The sequence below is a fragment of the Pinus tabuliformis genome, chromosome 7 (assembly GCF_031772625.1).
Source record: "Pinus tabuliformis cultivar Carrire ecotype Pingquan chromosome 7, CPIR1, whole genome shotgun sequence".
Taxonomy (NCBI): Eukaryota; Viridiplantae; Streptophyta; class Pinopsida; order Pinales; family Pinaceae; genus Pinus; species Pinus tabuliformis.
In genome coordinates, this window is record NC_142293.1 from 1,610,503,893 (window position 1) to 1,610,519,578 (window position 15,686).

General features: G+C 36.9%; 2 pseudogenes across 1 annotated transcript; both read right to left on the reverse strand.

Moving 5' to 3' along the window:
* Positions 1-5,250, reverse strand: part of LOC149254343 (F-box protein SKIP31-like) — a 32,534-nt pseudogene extending 27,284 nt beyond the window's left edge.
* A 6,106-nt stretch (positions 5,251-11,356) lies between these two features.
* LOC149254344 (7-deoxyloganetin glucosyltransferase-like) lies at positions 11,357-15,349 on the reverse strand (annotated as a pseudogene). The gene is made up of 2 exons (XR_016266287.1): positions 14,717-15,349; positions 11,357-12,685 (listed from the first exon to the last, which is right to left on the reverse strand). The product of XR_016266287.1 is annotated as a 7-deoxyloganetin glucosyltransferase-like (transcript).
* Between the last annotated feature and the right edge of the window lie 337 nt (positions 15,350-15,686).

Consider the following 15,686-nt stretch of genomic DNA (forward strand, 5'->3'; position numbering starts at 1 on the left):
CTGACTATGTAAACATTCAATGATTGTCACTGGAACCCTATTATGCATGCAGAAATGTTAGAATGAATAATGTAAGGCCTCCTTTTCACTTTCCTTTTCTTTTTGGTTTTTATTCTTTTTTTAGAATTGTAGGCTACCTCAAGGGAGGTTTTCAACCTATAGGACTAACCGATGTTCCTTAAAAGAGGTTTTCACCTGGGGATATTTTTATTCCCCTTTTCTTCCCTATTCTTTCAGACTCTTTTGCCACCTCATGGAGGTTTTTAGACCAAGAGCTTGCCTCAAGTGCCTCATGGAGGTTTTCACCTAGGATTTTGTTTTCTCTTTTGTTTTCTTTCCTTTTCTTCCTTTTCTTCTTATCAAGGGTTGAATGGATTAGTATATTTGAGGCTCCTAGTCACATTCACATATTTCATTATTGATCAATTGGTAAATTCCTCCTTTGACATAGGCTTCTCGTAGAGTTTCAACCTATAAAAATTAACCAAAAGTGGGATCTTCCCATCATCAATTGTTTATATCTGAATAAATCCATTGTCATAGAATGTTTCCACTGGGTAGGGATCTAGCCATGTTGTCATCAATTCCCCTTTGAAGTCCTTGAATCTGGATTCATATGAGAGGGCCAAATGACCTTTCTAGAAGTTATTCTCCCTGATTTTTTTCTGATGCCAAACCGTTATTGTCAATTGAACCACTTCAGTATGCATAAGAGCCTACAATCTGAGTTCTTCAAGGGAATTAATTTGTCCTCTCCTCAGATAGTATGATGTCTAGATCAAGTCATGTCGTCATTCTTAAGGTGGTATACTCAAACTCAATATAAAATAGTGTTTTCTTACCATAAACCAACTTGAAGGGGGTGAATTTGGTGGTGTTCTTCCATGTAGTATTGTAGGCTGAAGTGGCCTCCACAAGCCTAACTTCTCAATCCATCTTGCTTTTGCCAACAACCTTTGTAAATATGCCTTCCAATCCTTTGTTGGTCACTTCCACTTTCCCATTTTCTTGAGAGTGATATGGGTTGGACTTCCTATGCCTCATGTGACATTTTTTTATTATCTCCTCTATCAAATTAGAATTGAATTGAGTTCCTTTGTTAGTGAGTACTTCAGTTGCGAAACCAAATTTGTAGAAAATTTTCTCCCTTAGTAATTTTTCCACCTTTTATTTTGTTGTTGCTTTAATTGCCTTCACTTTAGCCCACTTTGTTAGAAAATATGTAAATATAATAATATACCACTTTTGTCCAAATGGTGGGTCAACGAGTCCAATGATATCCATACCCCACTTTTCAAATGGCTTACGAACCACTTGAGGTTGTAGTGGAATTTCATCCTTTTGTGTGGGCTTACCCATCCTATGACACTCATCACGTCAAGCAGTGTACCTCCTAGAATCTTGATGTAGTGTAAGTCAATAATATCCTGCTTGGAGAATCTTGAAGGTTGTCTTCTTGGTAACGAAATGCCCCCCACAAGGCCCATCATGGCATGCTAATAGGATATCAAAGGCTTCATCTTACCTTACACATGTCATCAAAATATGATTTGGGCCCAATCTAAAAAGGTTACCCACAATCCATGTGTAAGGGGTACTCTTCTTCAAAAAGTTTCTCTTTTCCTTGGAGGATAGATTGGGAGAAATTGTCCAACAACCAAGAATTTTTCTATGTCATCAAACCAAGGTGACATAAATGAAATGGTGAAGAGTTGCTCATCTGTGAGTTGTTAATCTATGATCTCTTCATTCTCTAAAGGCAGGGTTAGTCTATACAAGAAATATGCAACCACATTCTCTTTCCTTGGCTTGTCAATAATGGTTAGATCAAATTATTGCAATAAAAATAACCATCCAATAATATTAGCATTGACATCCGGTTTTTTCATCGAGTACTTAATGGTTTCATGATCAGTGTGCACAAAAACTTAGTACCCTGTAATGTATTGTCTAAACTTATTCAAGGAATGTACAATAAACAAGAGCTCTTTTTCAGTAATTGTATAGTTAAGTTCAACCTTCTATAAATTCCTACTAATGAAACAGATAGCAGGAGGCAACTTACCCTCCAACTGTCCCAAGGTTTCCCTTACAAATTTGTAAGATGCATCCATGTGAATATTAAAAGGAAAGGCCAAATTTGAGCCATTAAGAACTAGTATAGTTATCAACTTCTCCTTGAGATCTTCACATGCTTATTGACATTGGTCTTTCCAACAAAAATATGAATCTTTTGTTAGTAAAAAAAACAATGGTGATTCCATCTTATTAAAATCCTTGATAAATATCCAATAATATCCAACTATTCCTACGAAACTCCTAACATCTCGTTTTTTCTAAGGAAAATGGACCCTTCTGTTAATGAAAATAATGTCATGGTCAAATTGAATCCCTTCCTTAGAGAGGAAGTGGCCTAGAAAAATCTTTGCAATCATAAAGAAAATCACGTTTTTTTGGACTTAAAAAAGAGATTCATTTCAATTCATATTTTCAAAACTTTACACAAGATATAGAGGGATTCTTGGAATGCATATCCATAAGGAGTGAATTCGTCCATATAAATTTCAATTGACTCATGAACAAGATTGGAAAAAGTACTCAATACTACCCTCTAGAAGGTAGCAAGGGCATCACAAAAGTGGAAAGGAAGGACCATATAGGAAAACATCCCCCATGGACATGTGAAGGTGGTATTATCCTAGTCTTCAGTACTAATTTGGATCTCATTGTACCCGTTCAAACCATCTATAGATGAAAATAATGTTTTCCGTGCAAAACTGATAGTGAGCTAAAACCCACCAAACCCAGAATCACACAAACCGATGCGTATAGCATATCTCAGTATTTTCCCCAAATCAAAATCTTAATACCTAGCAAAGTCACACTCAATATATGCCCTTTAAACGTAATCAAGATTGACATTCACAATTGCCACCAGTGCATATGGGATTATTAACCTTCAAGGTTTATTCAACATACAGTTTCTCTATTCAGAAGTTGACTTTTCCTTTTTTTTTAAATAAAGACCATATAAGCTGAAACCCATACCTGGCCTTTTCTTACTTCTGTGCTTCAGATCAAATAATCAATTACAATGTAATTGGTCTCAATTTCAACAAATCGCCTTCAATTATTGTGGCACCTCTACGGTTTCATTCAATTTTAAGAATCATCAACAAACTAGATATTAAAACTTTCAATTACTTACCTTCTCCATTATCACAATTATATCCCAGCAAATACGCACGTGCAAAGCGACCTGACCCCATGAAGGGCTCTGCTTCATCTACTCCATTGCTAGCATCATCTTGTTGATCTCCCGATACAGTTCCTCTTCTGAAGGTGAAAGCCATCTATCAAAACATCGCCCAGAGACTGTACAAACTAGAAGTCCACTGGATGTATCTAAAACAATTTCTCGGCATGTATCATCACATACATGCACTCATCCTGTCTTTTCACATAGGAAGGCATCACCAATTTGTGAGTAAGTGCATTTCCTTCCAAAGCATACATGCTCTGCTGTGAATTCATCAACAATCCTCGACTATGCTTCAAATGGGTTATTCGATCAGCAACTGTTGTATCAAGAAGGAGCATATCATCATTCACCTATGAAGGAAGAGGAGTTTGACTTCGTTTGGAAGCCTGCATTTGAATGTAATACTCCCGAAACTCAGAAGGTGCAGTTCGAACCCATTCAACCATATCATCTTCATCCCGCTAGATATATAGTCGTTTCCATGCAGAACAACGGGGCTTTCCCTCCAATTTTAATACAGCCGATGTGATACCAATCGGCGATTGCTATTTGGAAATATTTTTACTATCACAATTGTCGACAACTCCCACGATGCTATGATATATATATCGTCTAAGAGTCGCTCCGATGCAATCTCAATGGGAAATCACCGTTTCCCAGGATGAATGTCATTCAATTATCGCCAGTTCCACAACGCCGATGCAAAATCTCTAGACCCGATGCACTTCAAACCTGAGATGTATTTAATTCACTCCACTCCGAGAGATCTGTAAAGTCTTTTAGACTGTTTCACTGAGTTAGAAACTTTCCCAATTCACTACTTTCGACAACGCCCAATTTGCAACAAACATCGAATTCTTATCATTTTAATAAAAACACAGATTGATGTCTTTGCGTTTTCCACAGATCGGACCATTCATCCACATTCTGCCTCTGTGGTAAATACTTCTCGATTTCTTCACCGTAGCGCCTTTCGCCTTTAGCTGTATAATGCATTCAATTTAATAATCGAACCACAGACCAATGAATTTACAGCATCGATACTCATGCCCAATTCAGCGTAATTGATATCGATTATTTAATCTGCGCCAAAGCAATGCTACAGCTCTTCAACCCATTACAACTGAACATCAAACTTATGTGCAGAGTTCTATTACAAAACTTATTCAACGTTTCCCTACCAAACTCAGACATGGTAATGCCATATATATAATTGAAAATTCACACTCATTCACTCATACTCATAAAATCGATCTATACATATAACTTTGGAAAACGCTTTTATATAACCACACCAAAATCATTTACAGACTTTTGTCTTGGCCAGATATTCCAGATCGATGGCCCTTTTACAATCGCCCAAAGGCTCCCAAGAGGAAACCCTCACACTATTTCCCCTTCTTCACTCTCAATCTCACTAATCTATACCAATTGAATTGAACCAATTTTGGTTCATATCCCTTTAGTCACTCCACAAAATCCCCAAGTATCTCAACACCCCTGTAATCTAGATTTTATCCCTAAAATTTTGAAACTAAATCTAACTTAGGCTCATAATTAATTCTTAAATATCCCAAGTCTAATTTCTCTCATGTTTTCCAATTATTTGGAAACATTACAAATCCTTTCAAAATCTCATAAATATTTACATAATATTAATAATTTCTCAAAAACATGAAACCCCTAGATTTAAATAAAATACAAAGTATTTTCCCGAGTCTATGCTCTTGCATCAGACTCCCAAGGTAGAAAATGGTCATGATCTCCATATCATGCATTTTAAATCTTTGTCTGCCTGGATCCCACATTTTGTTTTGTAAGTTATCATCAATTTTTGTTGTCGTATGCTGCTTTTCTCCAGGTCTCCATATCTTATGCTGTCTTGCTCCACTAGCTGCACTTTCACAACCTGTGTCCATCTTCATTTTGCTGCTACTGCTGCTTCTCCTCGTTCCTACTGGTGTCTTCCTCTGAGACACTTTTGACATGATTCTTCTGATTAATTCAATTTCCTTGTCCAATAAATCTTCAGGCTGCTGATTTTTTGTTGTGTGCTGAGCTAAGACGGCTGGCTCAGTTTTTACTCTCTCTATCTATACTGTCACTTGATGACTTCTTGCTTCTATGCTTGTTTCTGTTCTGACTGCCACCCGATCATCCATGCCCTCTTGTCTTCTGGAACAGAAAAATTCTTCTTCCTTCATTTGACTGCTCAACTGAGTCAAATGTTCTGCAATAATACCTGCATTCACAAAACACTTATTAGAATAAAAATCAGAAGGCATCAGTGCCTTGTCCTCCTTTGCCAGCACTTCAGTATGCTGTTCCGAATTCTCCTCCACTATCAGCACATCAGTATGTTGATTCTTTTTGCCCAAAGAATCCTCTGAAGAATTCTCAAGACTGTCAACCAGTCTTTCTCTCACATCATCTGCTTCCATGATATCTTTCTGCACTCGTTCACTGTACTGAACTCTTTCTTCTGCCATCTCCCTGTCATACTCAGAATTTACCAACAAATATTCCAACAATGCAATTTCCCTATAGCATTGTTGAAGCATTTCACTATCACTTACAGTCCCTGCACTCACACACAAATCTTCAGTTTGAAAATCACAAAGTTCAACAGTCTCAACTGTTGGTTTATATACCAGCTCTTCACGCTGATCCTCTTCTTCATTCACAAGAACTCCCTCTTGTACTGCAACAGCTTCAAGTACAAACACATCGCTGCTTTCTTCTTCTGAGTATTTATCTCCTGAAAGAGTCTTTTCCATACTTGTGACAGCTTCACAAGATTGCGCATCCTCCTCAGTAAAACCTGTAATCACATCACAATTGTCAGTTGTAAAAACACAAGAGTTCACATTATCCAGCTGATCTGGATCTACCCAATAGTTCAAGAAATCATCAATGATCTCCTCCTCTGTTTCATCAATGGAAACCTCCTCTTCCAACTCAGCTGCTCTGAGTTGCATACATCTCAACTGTACATCTATCATCTGCTCAAACTTCCTCTGGCAATACTTCACACAATTTTCCATACCTTCACCAGCTCTTGACCAATCATCAGCTGGTCCTTCTCTTTCTTCACCAATATTTCGATTAGACTCCTCTATCTTCATTTCCTCCTGAGATCTTGCTATCTCAGCATTGATCTGAACAGTGTTCAGATTCAAATCTTCTTGAACAAACTCTAAAGCTTGTTCATCTCCCTTTACTGTACTTGCAAACGTACACAACTCATTAGTTTTAGAACTACAAGACTTTCCAGTCTTGACTGCTCCCTCCAGCACTTCCCTTTGAAAAAATCTGCGTGTGGAATTTTCAAATTCCAACTCTGGCTCAAGAACTCTAAGTCCTTTCTTTAATAAGGCAATCACACTTTGCCTCAACTTCACCTGCAATTGTCGCCAAATCACTCTCTTTCCCTTCAGTGGAAAGATCCATTTTCTATTCTGGTTTTCCTGCTCTTGCAGCCATTCCTCTAGTACCTGCAATTGCACTTTCATTACTGCAATCTCTCTTTCTCTGACTTCTACAGTCATCTCATCTCTGTGGCATTCCTCTGAACCTCTTCTTTGATCCTCCATGATCATCTTCTCTATGAGTTTCTCACTCACCACGAGTTGTACTAGCCTCTACGATAGCAATCTCTTCTGCTGCTACTTACCTCACCAAGCTCTCCTCAGTCTTTTGGTAAGTACTTGGTTCACTGCCTCTGGAACCTTTCGAGCACTCTCTCTGCTCTCTTCAGGCTATCTCTTCAACTCACCTTCTTCTTCAGGACACTGCAATTGCCCTCCTTATTCATCCTTTAGCTGAATGCCAGGTTCACTGCCATCATCTTCTCTGCAACCATAAACTCTCATCACAAATTTCAAATCAGAAAAAACATCTCACCTCTTAAGATCTTGCATGAACTTTTCCTCCCTGCAATCCTGTTCACTTGTGTAGTTTGCATATCAAATTTAAAACTCTGATCTTCCTTTCATCATTCATCAATAGTCAAAAATACATTTCAGTTTTCAAAATAAACATTTTTCAATTCAACAAAGCCAAGCTCTGATACCAAAAATGATAGCGAGCTAAAACTCGCCAAACCCAGAATCACACAAACCGATGCGTATAGAATGCATCTCAGTATTTTCCCAAATCAAAATCTTAATACCTGGCAAAGTCACACTCAATATATGCCCTTTAAACGTAATCGAGATTGACATTCACAATTTCCACCAGCGCATATGGGATTATTAACCTTCAAGGTTTATTCAACATACAGTTTCTCTATTCAAAAGTCGACTTTTCCTTTTTTAAAAAATAAAGACCATATAAGCTGAAACCCATACCTGGCCTTTTCTTACTTCTGTGCTTCAGATCGAATAATCAATTACAATGTAATCGGTCTCAATTTCAACAGATCGCCTTCAATTATTGTGGCACCTCTACGGTTTCATTCGATTTTAAGAATCCTCAACAAACCAGATATTAAAACTTTCAATTACTTACCTTCTCCATTATCACAATTATATCCCAGCAAATACGCACGTGCAAAGCGACCTGACCCCATGAAGGGCTCTGCTTCATCTACTCCATTGCTAGCGTCATCTTGTTGATCTCCCGATACAGTTCCTCTTCTGAAGGTGAAATCCATCTATCAAAACATCGCCCAGAGACTGTACAAACTAGAAGTCCACTGGATGTATCTAAAACAATTTTTCGGCATGTATCATCACATACATGCACTCGTCCTGTCTTTTCACATAGGAAGGCATCACCAATTTGTGTGTAAGTGCATTTCCTTCCAGAGCATACATGCTCTGCTGTGAATTCATCAACAATCCTCGACTACACTTCAAATGGGTTATTCGATCAGCAACTGTTGTATCAAGAAGGAGCATATCATCATTCACCTATGAAAGAAGAGGAGTTTGACTTCGTTTGGAAGCCTGCATTTGAATGTAATACTCCCGAAACTCAGAAGGTGCAGTTCGAACCCATTCAACCATATCATCTTCATCCTGCTAGATATATAGTCGTTTCCATGCAGAACAACGGGGCTTTCCCTCCAATTTTAATATAGCCGATGTGATACCAATCGACGATTGCTATTTGGAAATATTTTTACTATCACAATTGTCAACAACTCCCACGATGCTATGATATATATATCGTTTAAGAATCGCTCCGATGCGATCTCAATGGGAAATCACTGTTTCCCAGGATGAATGTCATTCAATTATCGCCAGTTCCACAGCGCCGATGCAAAATCTCTGGACCCGATGCACTTCAAACCTGAGATGTATTTAATTCACTCCGCTCTGAGAGATCTGTAAAGTCTTTTAGACTGTTTCACTGAGTTAAAAACTTTCCCAATTCACTACTTTCGACAACGCCCAATTTGCAATAAACATCGAATTCTTATCATTTTAATAAAAACACAGATTGATGTCTCTGCGTTTTCCACAGATCGGACCATTCATCCACGTTCTGCCTCTGTGGTAAATACTTCTCGGTTTCTTCACAGTAGCGCCTTTTGCCTTTAGCTGTATAATGCATTCGATTTAATAATCGAACCACAGACCAATGCATTTACAGCATCGATACTCATGCCCAATTCAGCGTAATTGATATCGATTATTTAATCTGCGCCAAAGCAATGCTACAACTCTTCAACCCATTACAACTGAACATCAAACTTATGTGCAGAGTTCTATTACAAAACTTATTCAATGTTTCCCTGCCAAACTTAGACATGGTAATGCCATATATATAATTGAAAATTCACATTCATTCACTCATACTCATAAAATCGATCTATACATATAACTTTGGAAAACGCTTTCATATAACCACACCAAAATCATTTACAGACTTTTGTCTTGGCCAGATATTCCAGATCGATGGCCTTTTTACAATCGCCCAAAGGCTCCCAAGAGGAAACCCTCACACTATTTCCCCTTCTTCACTCTCAATCTCACTAATCTATACCAATTGAATTGAACCAATTTTGGTTCATATCCCTTTAGTCACTCCACAAAATCCCCAAGTATCTCAACACCCCTATAATCTAGATTTTATCCCTAAAATTTTGAAACTAAATCTAACTTAGGCTCATAATTAATTCTTAAATATCCCAAGTCTAATTTCTCTCATGTTTTCCAATTATTTGGAAACATTACAAATCCTCTCAAAATCTCATAAATATTTACATAATATTAATAATTTCTCAAAAACATGAAACCCCTAGATTTAAATAAAATACAAAGTATTTTCCCGAGTCTATGCTCCTGCATCAAAAACCATCCAAAACTTGATCAATAAAAGGTAGGGGAAAATGGTCTTTCTTGGTAGTCTTGTTAAGTTCCATGTAGTCAATGCAAACTCTCTTTTTCCCATTTTTTTGGGCACAATAAAAGGAGGTGATACCCATTCACTATATGAAATAGGATAACTAATAAATCTTCCATCCAATAATTTATGCAATTCTTCTTTTACTATGTATTTAAGTTTAGGGTTCACCATTCTCTAGGGTTGATGAAACGGTTTGTGACCTTCTTTGATATTTCATGCTTCAAATCACCTTCTTTTTCCACGTTTGCAGACATGAGTGAAGAATGTATGCTCGCATACAAGAGCCTCTTCAACTATCTTGTTTTCACCAATGAGGAATCAACATCAATCTTCTTGTCCTTTTTTAGACGAAGCTCTGAATAGATTTTCCGATTTTTAGCTTCTCGATGTCCACCTTTCTTGCAGTAAGTGAAAAGTTTCTTTAACATCCACACTTTCTTTCCCTTCTCTTTATTCTGATGTGGAGATGGGTCTTCATGTCATGTCCATTTCCCAGATGACAAATTTGATGTACAAAGCCATTCTTTTCCAACACTTGGTAACACAATGGTTATTCAACCCAGAAAATGTGCATGGTTTCGTGTACCACAAATCTACGTTTCAATCTTCCTATAATCAAAAGGAATTTTGGAATAATTAGCTATAGTGTACCTTTAATGGTTGCCTTTGGTCCACTCTCTAATGTGAACATGTTCTAATATTAGTGATAGATAATTTTATTCCAACAATCAATTAATTATTTTTCATGTTTGTAAAGAGGACAGAAATTATGTCACCATGGAGCTATATTTAAGGTTGTGATACTTTACCTATTGTATGTTTCAGAAGCTTTTATGGGCATATTTTCTGGTCGAATTTGTCCAAAATTTGGTAAGGATTTGTTAGAATCACAGGTTTGAGTTATTAACTCTCCACAATCCAAGTGCAATACAATTTTTCATAAATTTAGTTCTAATCTCCAAAATAAAAGCCCCATAGGAATTTTTCATGATGCTAAATCCATATATGCACTCGAGAATGTATTTGAAACCATTCAAATTCAAAATTTGACTAAAAAACCAAATTATATATAACCCTCTAGATTTATTAAAGAGACCGAAAAAAAACTTTGAAACCATTCTTATATACAATATTATATGGTAAGAAAAATTCCCTTATACTCTTTTTTCTCTTTTTTATAATTTTTTTTACATGGTTTTACTAAAATTTTGAAAAACTTCAAAAATTAAATGAAAATCATTTCCCTATCTAAAATTCATTTATTGTTTATTTGGAAATAATTACTATTATCTATCGTTTATTTGGGAAATTACTTTATAGTGATTTTTTTTTCTTTTAATTCTTTATTTATATTCTTTTAATATGTATTTAATTATTTAAGTTAATATCAAATTTGGTGGTGCTAGGTTTATATTTAAAAATATCTAAATCCCACTTTAAACTACTTATTCATATTAGTTAATTTTTAAACGTATTATTTTAATTATTTTCAATACTTCAAAACTAAAACATCCTTAATCGTATTTTTCTATTTCATATCTTTGAATACACAATTTAACATAAACGCAGTGTATTATTTATATGTGCAAGATACTTATTCACTCAAGATACCCACTTCTTGAAAAAACCAAGGATAATGTATCCATCAAGCCCTGCTTGAAGTAATAAATAATATAAGACAATGTATACCCATTGAAAAAACTTAAATCTCTTGCATGATCATCTTAGAGCGAAATCTTGGAATCATACTATCAGTCAGGAAGAATGTTACCTATATATGGCCCCAATATAATTATCAGTCACTGCACCCTACAGTGATGAACGGTCGACCATATAACCAAAGAGTTTGCCACTGAAATAAGCTTTGCAGAGCTCTACGCTAAACCCAATAATTACTGACTTCACCTAAACTAACTTGACCGCGAATATCTATCATACCATGTTTCTTCGGTAACTTATATCTATTCTACCTTGTTTTTGTGAGAGGTTAGAGAAGTCCCTGGAGCGACCTGAAGATCCACAAATTAGAGAACTGTAGGTAACTTTAAAGAGAAATGAAATTAAAAACTAGATACCGGCACCTACCAACATTCGCGTTTAAACTTCTGCCTCAACCATCTGGGCTATAATTTCATGCATTCTTTTGAGGAATTATTTGGTTGAGTAACTTCTCTAAGTTGTTGTTAGAAGATCCTCCATCGTGGACAGCGCGCTTCGCAGCTTGTTTCAGTTTTCCAACTCTTTTCCTCATTTTAACTCCTTCCTCTCCTCCTATCAAATTCCTCACCAACACTGCCACCTCTTCCCTCTTCACCGTCTTTTTTAAATGCATTCCTATTCCCCACTCTTCACAAATGAATTTCGCATTTATATGTTGATCAGCCAGAAAGGGCCAGCATATCATCGGCACTCCCGCGCTTATGCTTTCCAACGTGGAGTTCCATCCGCTATGAGTGAGAAACCCTCCCAAAGAAGGGTGGGACAGTACTTTTATCTGGGGCGCCCACCCCACCAACAGACCTCTATCCTTTGTTTCCTCAATGAATTCCTTTGGCAATATGGCAGATTCACCATTAACTATATCTGGCCGGATAACCCACAAAAAGTGGTGGTTGCTGGAGGCCAATCCCCATGCAAATTCCAGTAGTTGTTCATTGGACAAAACTGCAATGCTTCCCAAACAAACGTACACGACAGAACATGGTTTCTGTGTATCCAACCATGTGAGGCAGCAACTTTCTTCATTCCACAAACTCAATTCATCCGAGGGTCCTTCTTTACTCTTACAATGAAATGATTGAGATAGCAGTAGAGGACCGATGGCATATACACGGAAGTTAACTGAGAGTGCCTCCATAACTGGGCGTTCCAGTTCTTCGAATGTGTTAACTAGTAATGCAGCTGCGGATAATGTACCTTGGCCTACCATTATTCCACTCTGAAAACCAGGGTCCGAAATATCTGTGACTAAGAGGAAGTTGGGCAGCTCCCTCAACCGCAGCGGGGGCATTCCTGGGATGCAAGTGATTCTCACTTCATCAAGATATTCCTTGGTGAGGCAGCTTTCATCTGTCAAACACAAACATTATTCATCACAATACAAAGTACAATGGCAATTCCATCCAAAGTGCGAAGAACAGATTGAAACTGCAAAAGATATGACATGTATACAATTGTTTCAACAACGCAATCATTTTCATGAAAAAAATACCATTTTTAAATCTAAATTAATTTCTTAATTTACAAAGATAAATATCATATTCTCTCTTAAACTTGTAAATTTATAAAAGATAAATACACATTTTAAATTATTACTTATATACATTAACTTCTTAATTTACAAAGATGCATATCATATTCTTTCTTAAACTTATAAATTTATAAAAGAGAACTTTACATTTTTAATTGTTACTGATATATGACATAGTTATTACTGGTATTCATATGATATAGTTATTAATAGTATACATAATAATATATTACGGGAAATTTGAACTATAACTTTTTTTTTTCTTCATCATAATACAAAAAGTTAATATCTTTTGTCATAAATGTCTCTTCGTAATTGCACATATCGTTTATACGCCAAATCTATTGAAAAGCAAATTCCATCCCGGCAGGGATCCTTATAGAAATTCAAAGCTGGTCTGGCTCCTCCCAATCCTTGTCAAATATATCTTATTCTTTCCTCTAAAATCCATATTTTCCTGAACCCTTCGTCGGTAAAATACCGGCAGGGCTTCCACAATTTGGGGAACCCCCATCGCTTCATTACGGCATGATACCTGGTATCCTTCGTACCCCCTCCTTCAAATCCATCTCCCATACAATACCAGAGGGGTTTACACATTTTGGGTAACCCTAGTCATTTTTCTGTCCGACTTCAACATCCCCAAGGGGCTATTTGTTCCAATTTATTTAATAATCTTACTTTTTCGGATACCTCTTCATAAAAACTTTTTCTGAAAATTTTGGTATAGCCTCCATCGCATCGCTAACGAGTCTGAGACGGAATGTTGGATGAAACCAATCATGTTGTCAATAGATTGAATCACCCTTTGATCATAAAGATGGCCGGATCCAACCCGATAATGAAAAATTGTGACGCCTCAATGTGCCCCAGTTGAAAGATTCTCTTCACGACTAGAAAACAGAAAAAGATAGTTTATATCCATAGAGCCCATGTAATATTACTGTTTTCTGGGTGGAGAAAACTTGTCTCTATTATCTTTTTTTTTGTTGATAAGTGGGTGAATCCCGAAAATCACTCTTACCCTGTCTTCACTACTAGAAAACAGACCAAGATAATTTATATCCATAGAGCCCATGTAATATTACTGTATTCTGGGTGGAAAAAAATGTAATATTACTGTTTTCTGGGTGGAGAAAACTTGTCTCTATTATCTTCTTTTTGTTGATAAGTGGGTGAATCCTGAAAATGACTCTTACCCTGTGGCTGAGAGGCCACGACTCACGGGCATCTAAGCCGTCAAAGTCACCCTCGCACCAGAGGAAACAATGCTGGACTTTTTGGTATCGGGGAGATTAGAACTAGTGACCTTTGCAAGGGAGCGCCTTAACAGCGCACTCCTTCATCAACTGTTCTATATCTCTTTGATGAAAACTTGTCTCTATTATCATTTTTGGAATATTTTTTATAAATTAGATTTTGAAATATTCTTAGAATCTGTAATTTTAGATTTTACCTAAAAATACACAAAAAGTTTTTATCAATAAAACTATTTTACTCTATATTAAATTCACAGATACATTTTAAATCGGAGCATAAATCTTCGGGTGATACATTTTAAATTGTGATTGATTTTGATACACAGAAAATTAACATATCTCCTGCACACAACAATGACATGCACAAATCTAGAAATCGTCCAAATTTTGGGGATAAAGAAAAACAGTTCGGCCATCAATGCTAGATTCTTAACCTACGCAAGACTTAAAATTTCATATATCACCATCCCCTTGGTTGGTTGCAGGATGCAGCTTGATTGCTTATGCGTGGATGTAAATAAAAGGAAAAAGGACATAGCTTATTTACAATTCCTAGAACAAACAACTATGATGTTGACATTTGTTGCGTACCTTTGAGAGGAAGATATCCTTTCTCGATGAGCAGAGGAATGATAAAGTAAGCGGTGAAACCGAAGGCACTGGTCGGCCAGAAGGCAACTCTGGGAATACCATATTCGTTCGCAACATCCTGCGTCTTCGATAAAAGTCCATCCGACACTATAAAGGTGACTGGAGGAACGTTGGGAAGATGTTGGAGCCTCTCCATCAACTTGCGGAAGTGAAGATGAGCGTTAGCGGTCATAGATTGGAAGAGGACAGGAACATTTTGATTCAGAGTAGACCCATTTCGGGGAGGCAGGCCGTCAGGGAGAGTTTCGAATCGTATATTCATATGATTCCTATTACCCATAATGGAATCATCATCATGGGTCAAAATCACCCCACATTCAGCCAGACGCCTTTGGACAAATTCTGTAAGCACGAAAGTGATATAGAACTCGCGGGTAGACAAAACATGGGCCAAATTCATGAAAGGTTTTATGTGGCCCTGCAGCGGAAACGGAAATAATACGGCATGAAGGGACCGCTGATCGACTGATTGTGTGGCTTCCATGTGTTCATTCATTTCTCACCAAATGAAAAATAGAGGGACCTGAATTCTGGAAGAGGCACAGTGATGTAGAACTGTTTATAGAGATTTTTCACAACATTAATTAGTTCCTCATTACAGTTGCAGGCCTGTAAATAGAAACATAATAGTAATGGGGACATTGTACAAATTAATATAGTTCCCTCCTTTTTTTTGGTTAATGGAGTGACACAGAAGATTTACTTTTAATGTAACATATCTAAGTATATTCGATTAAAAACCCTAGTATCCTTCCCAAATCCATTTTGTCCTATCTATTTCAAATCCATCTTCCATAGTCTACCAGAGGGGTTTCCACATTTTGGGTAACCCTAGTCTTTATCCGACTTGCAGGTCAGTGATTGAGGATATAGCCATGCTTAGGGCGAAATCAAAGCTATTTGTTCCTAT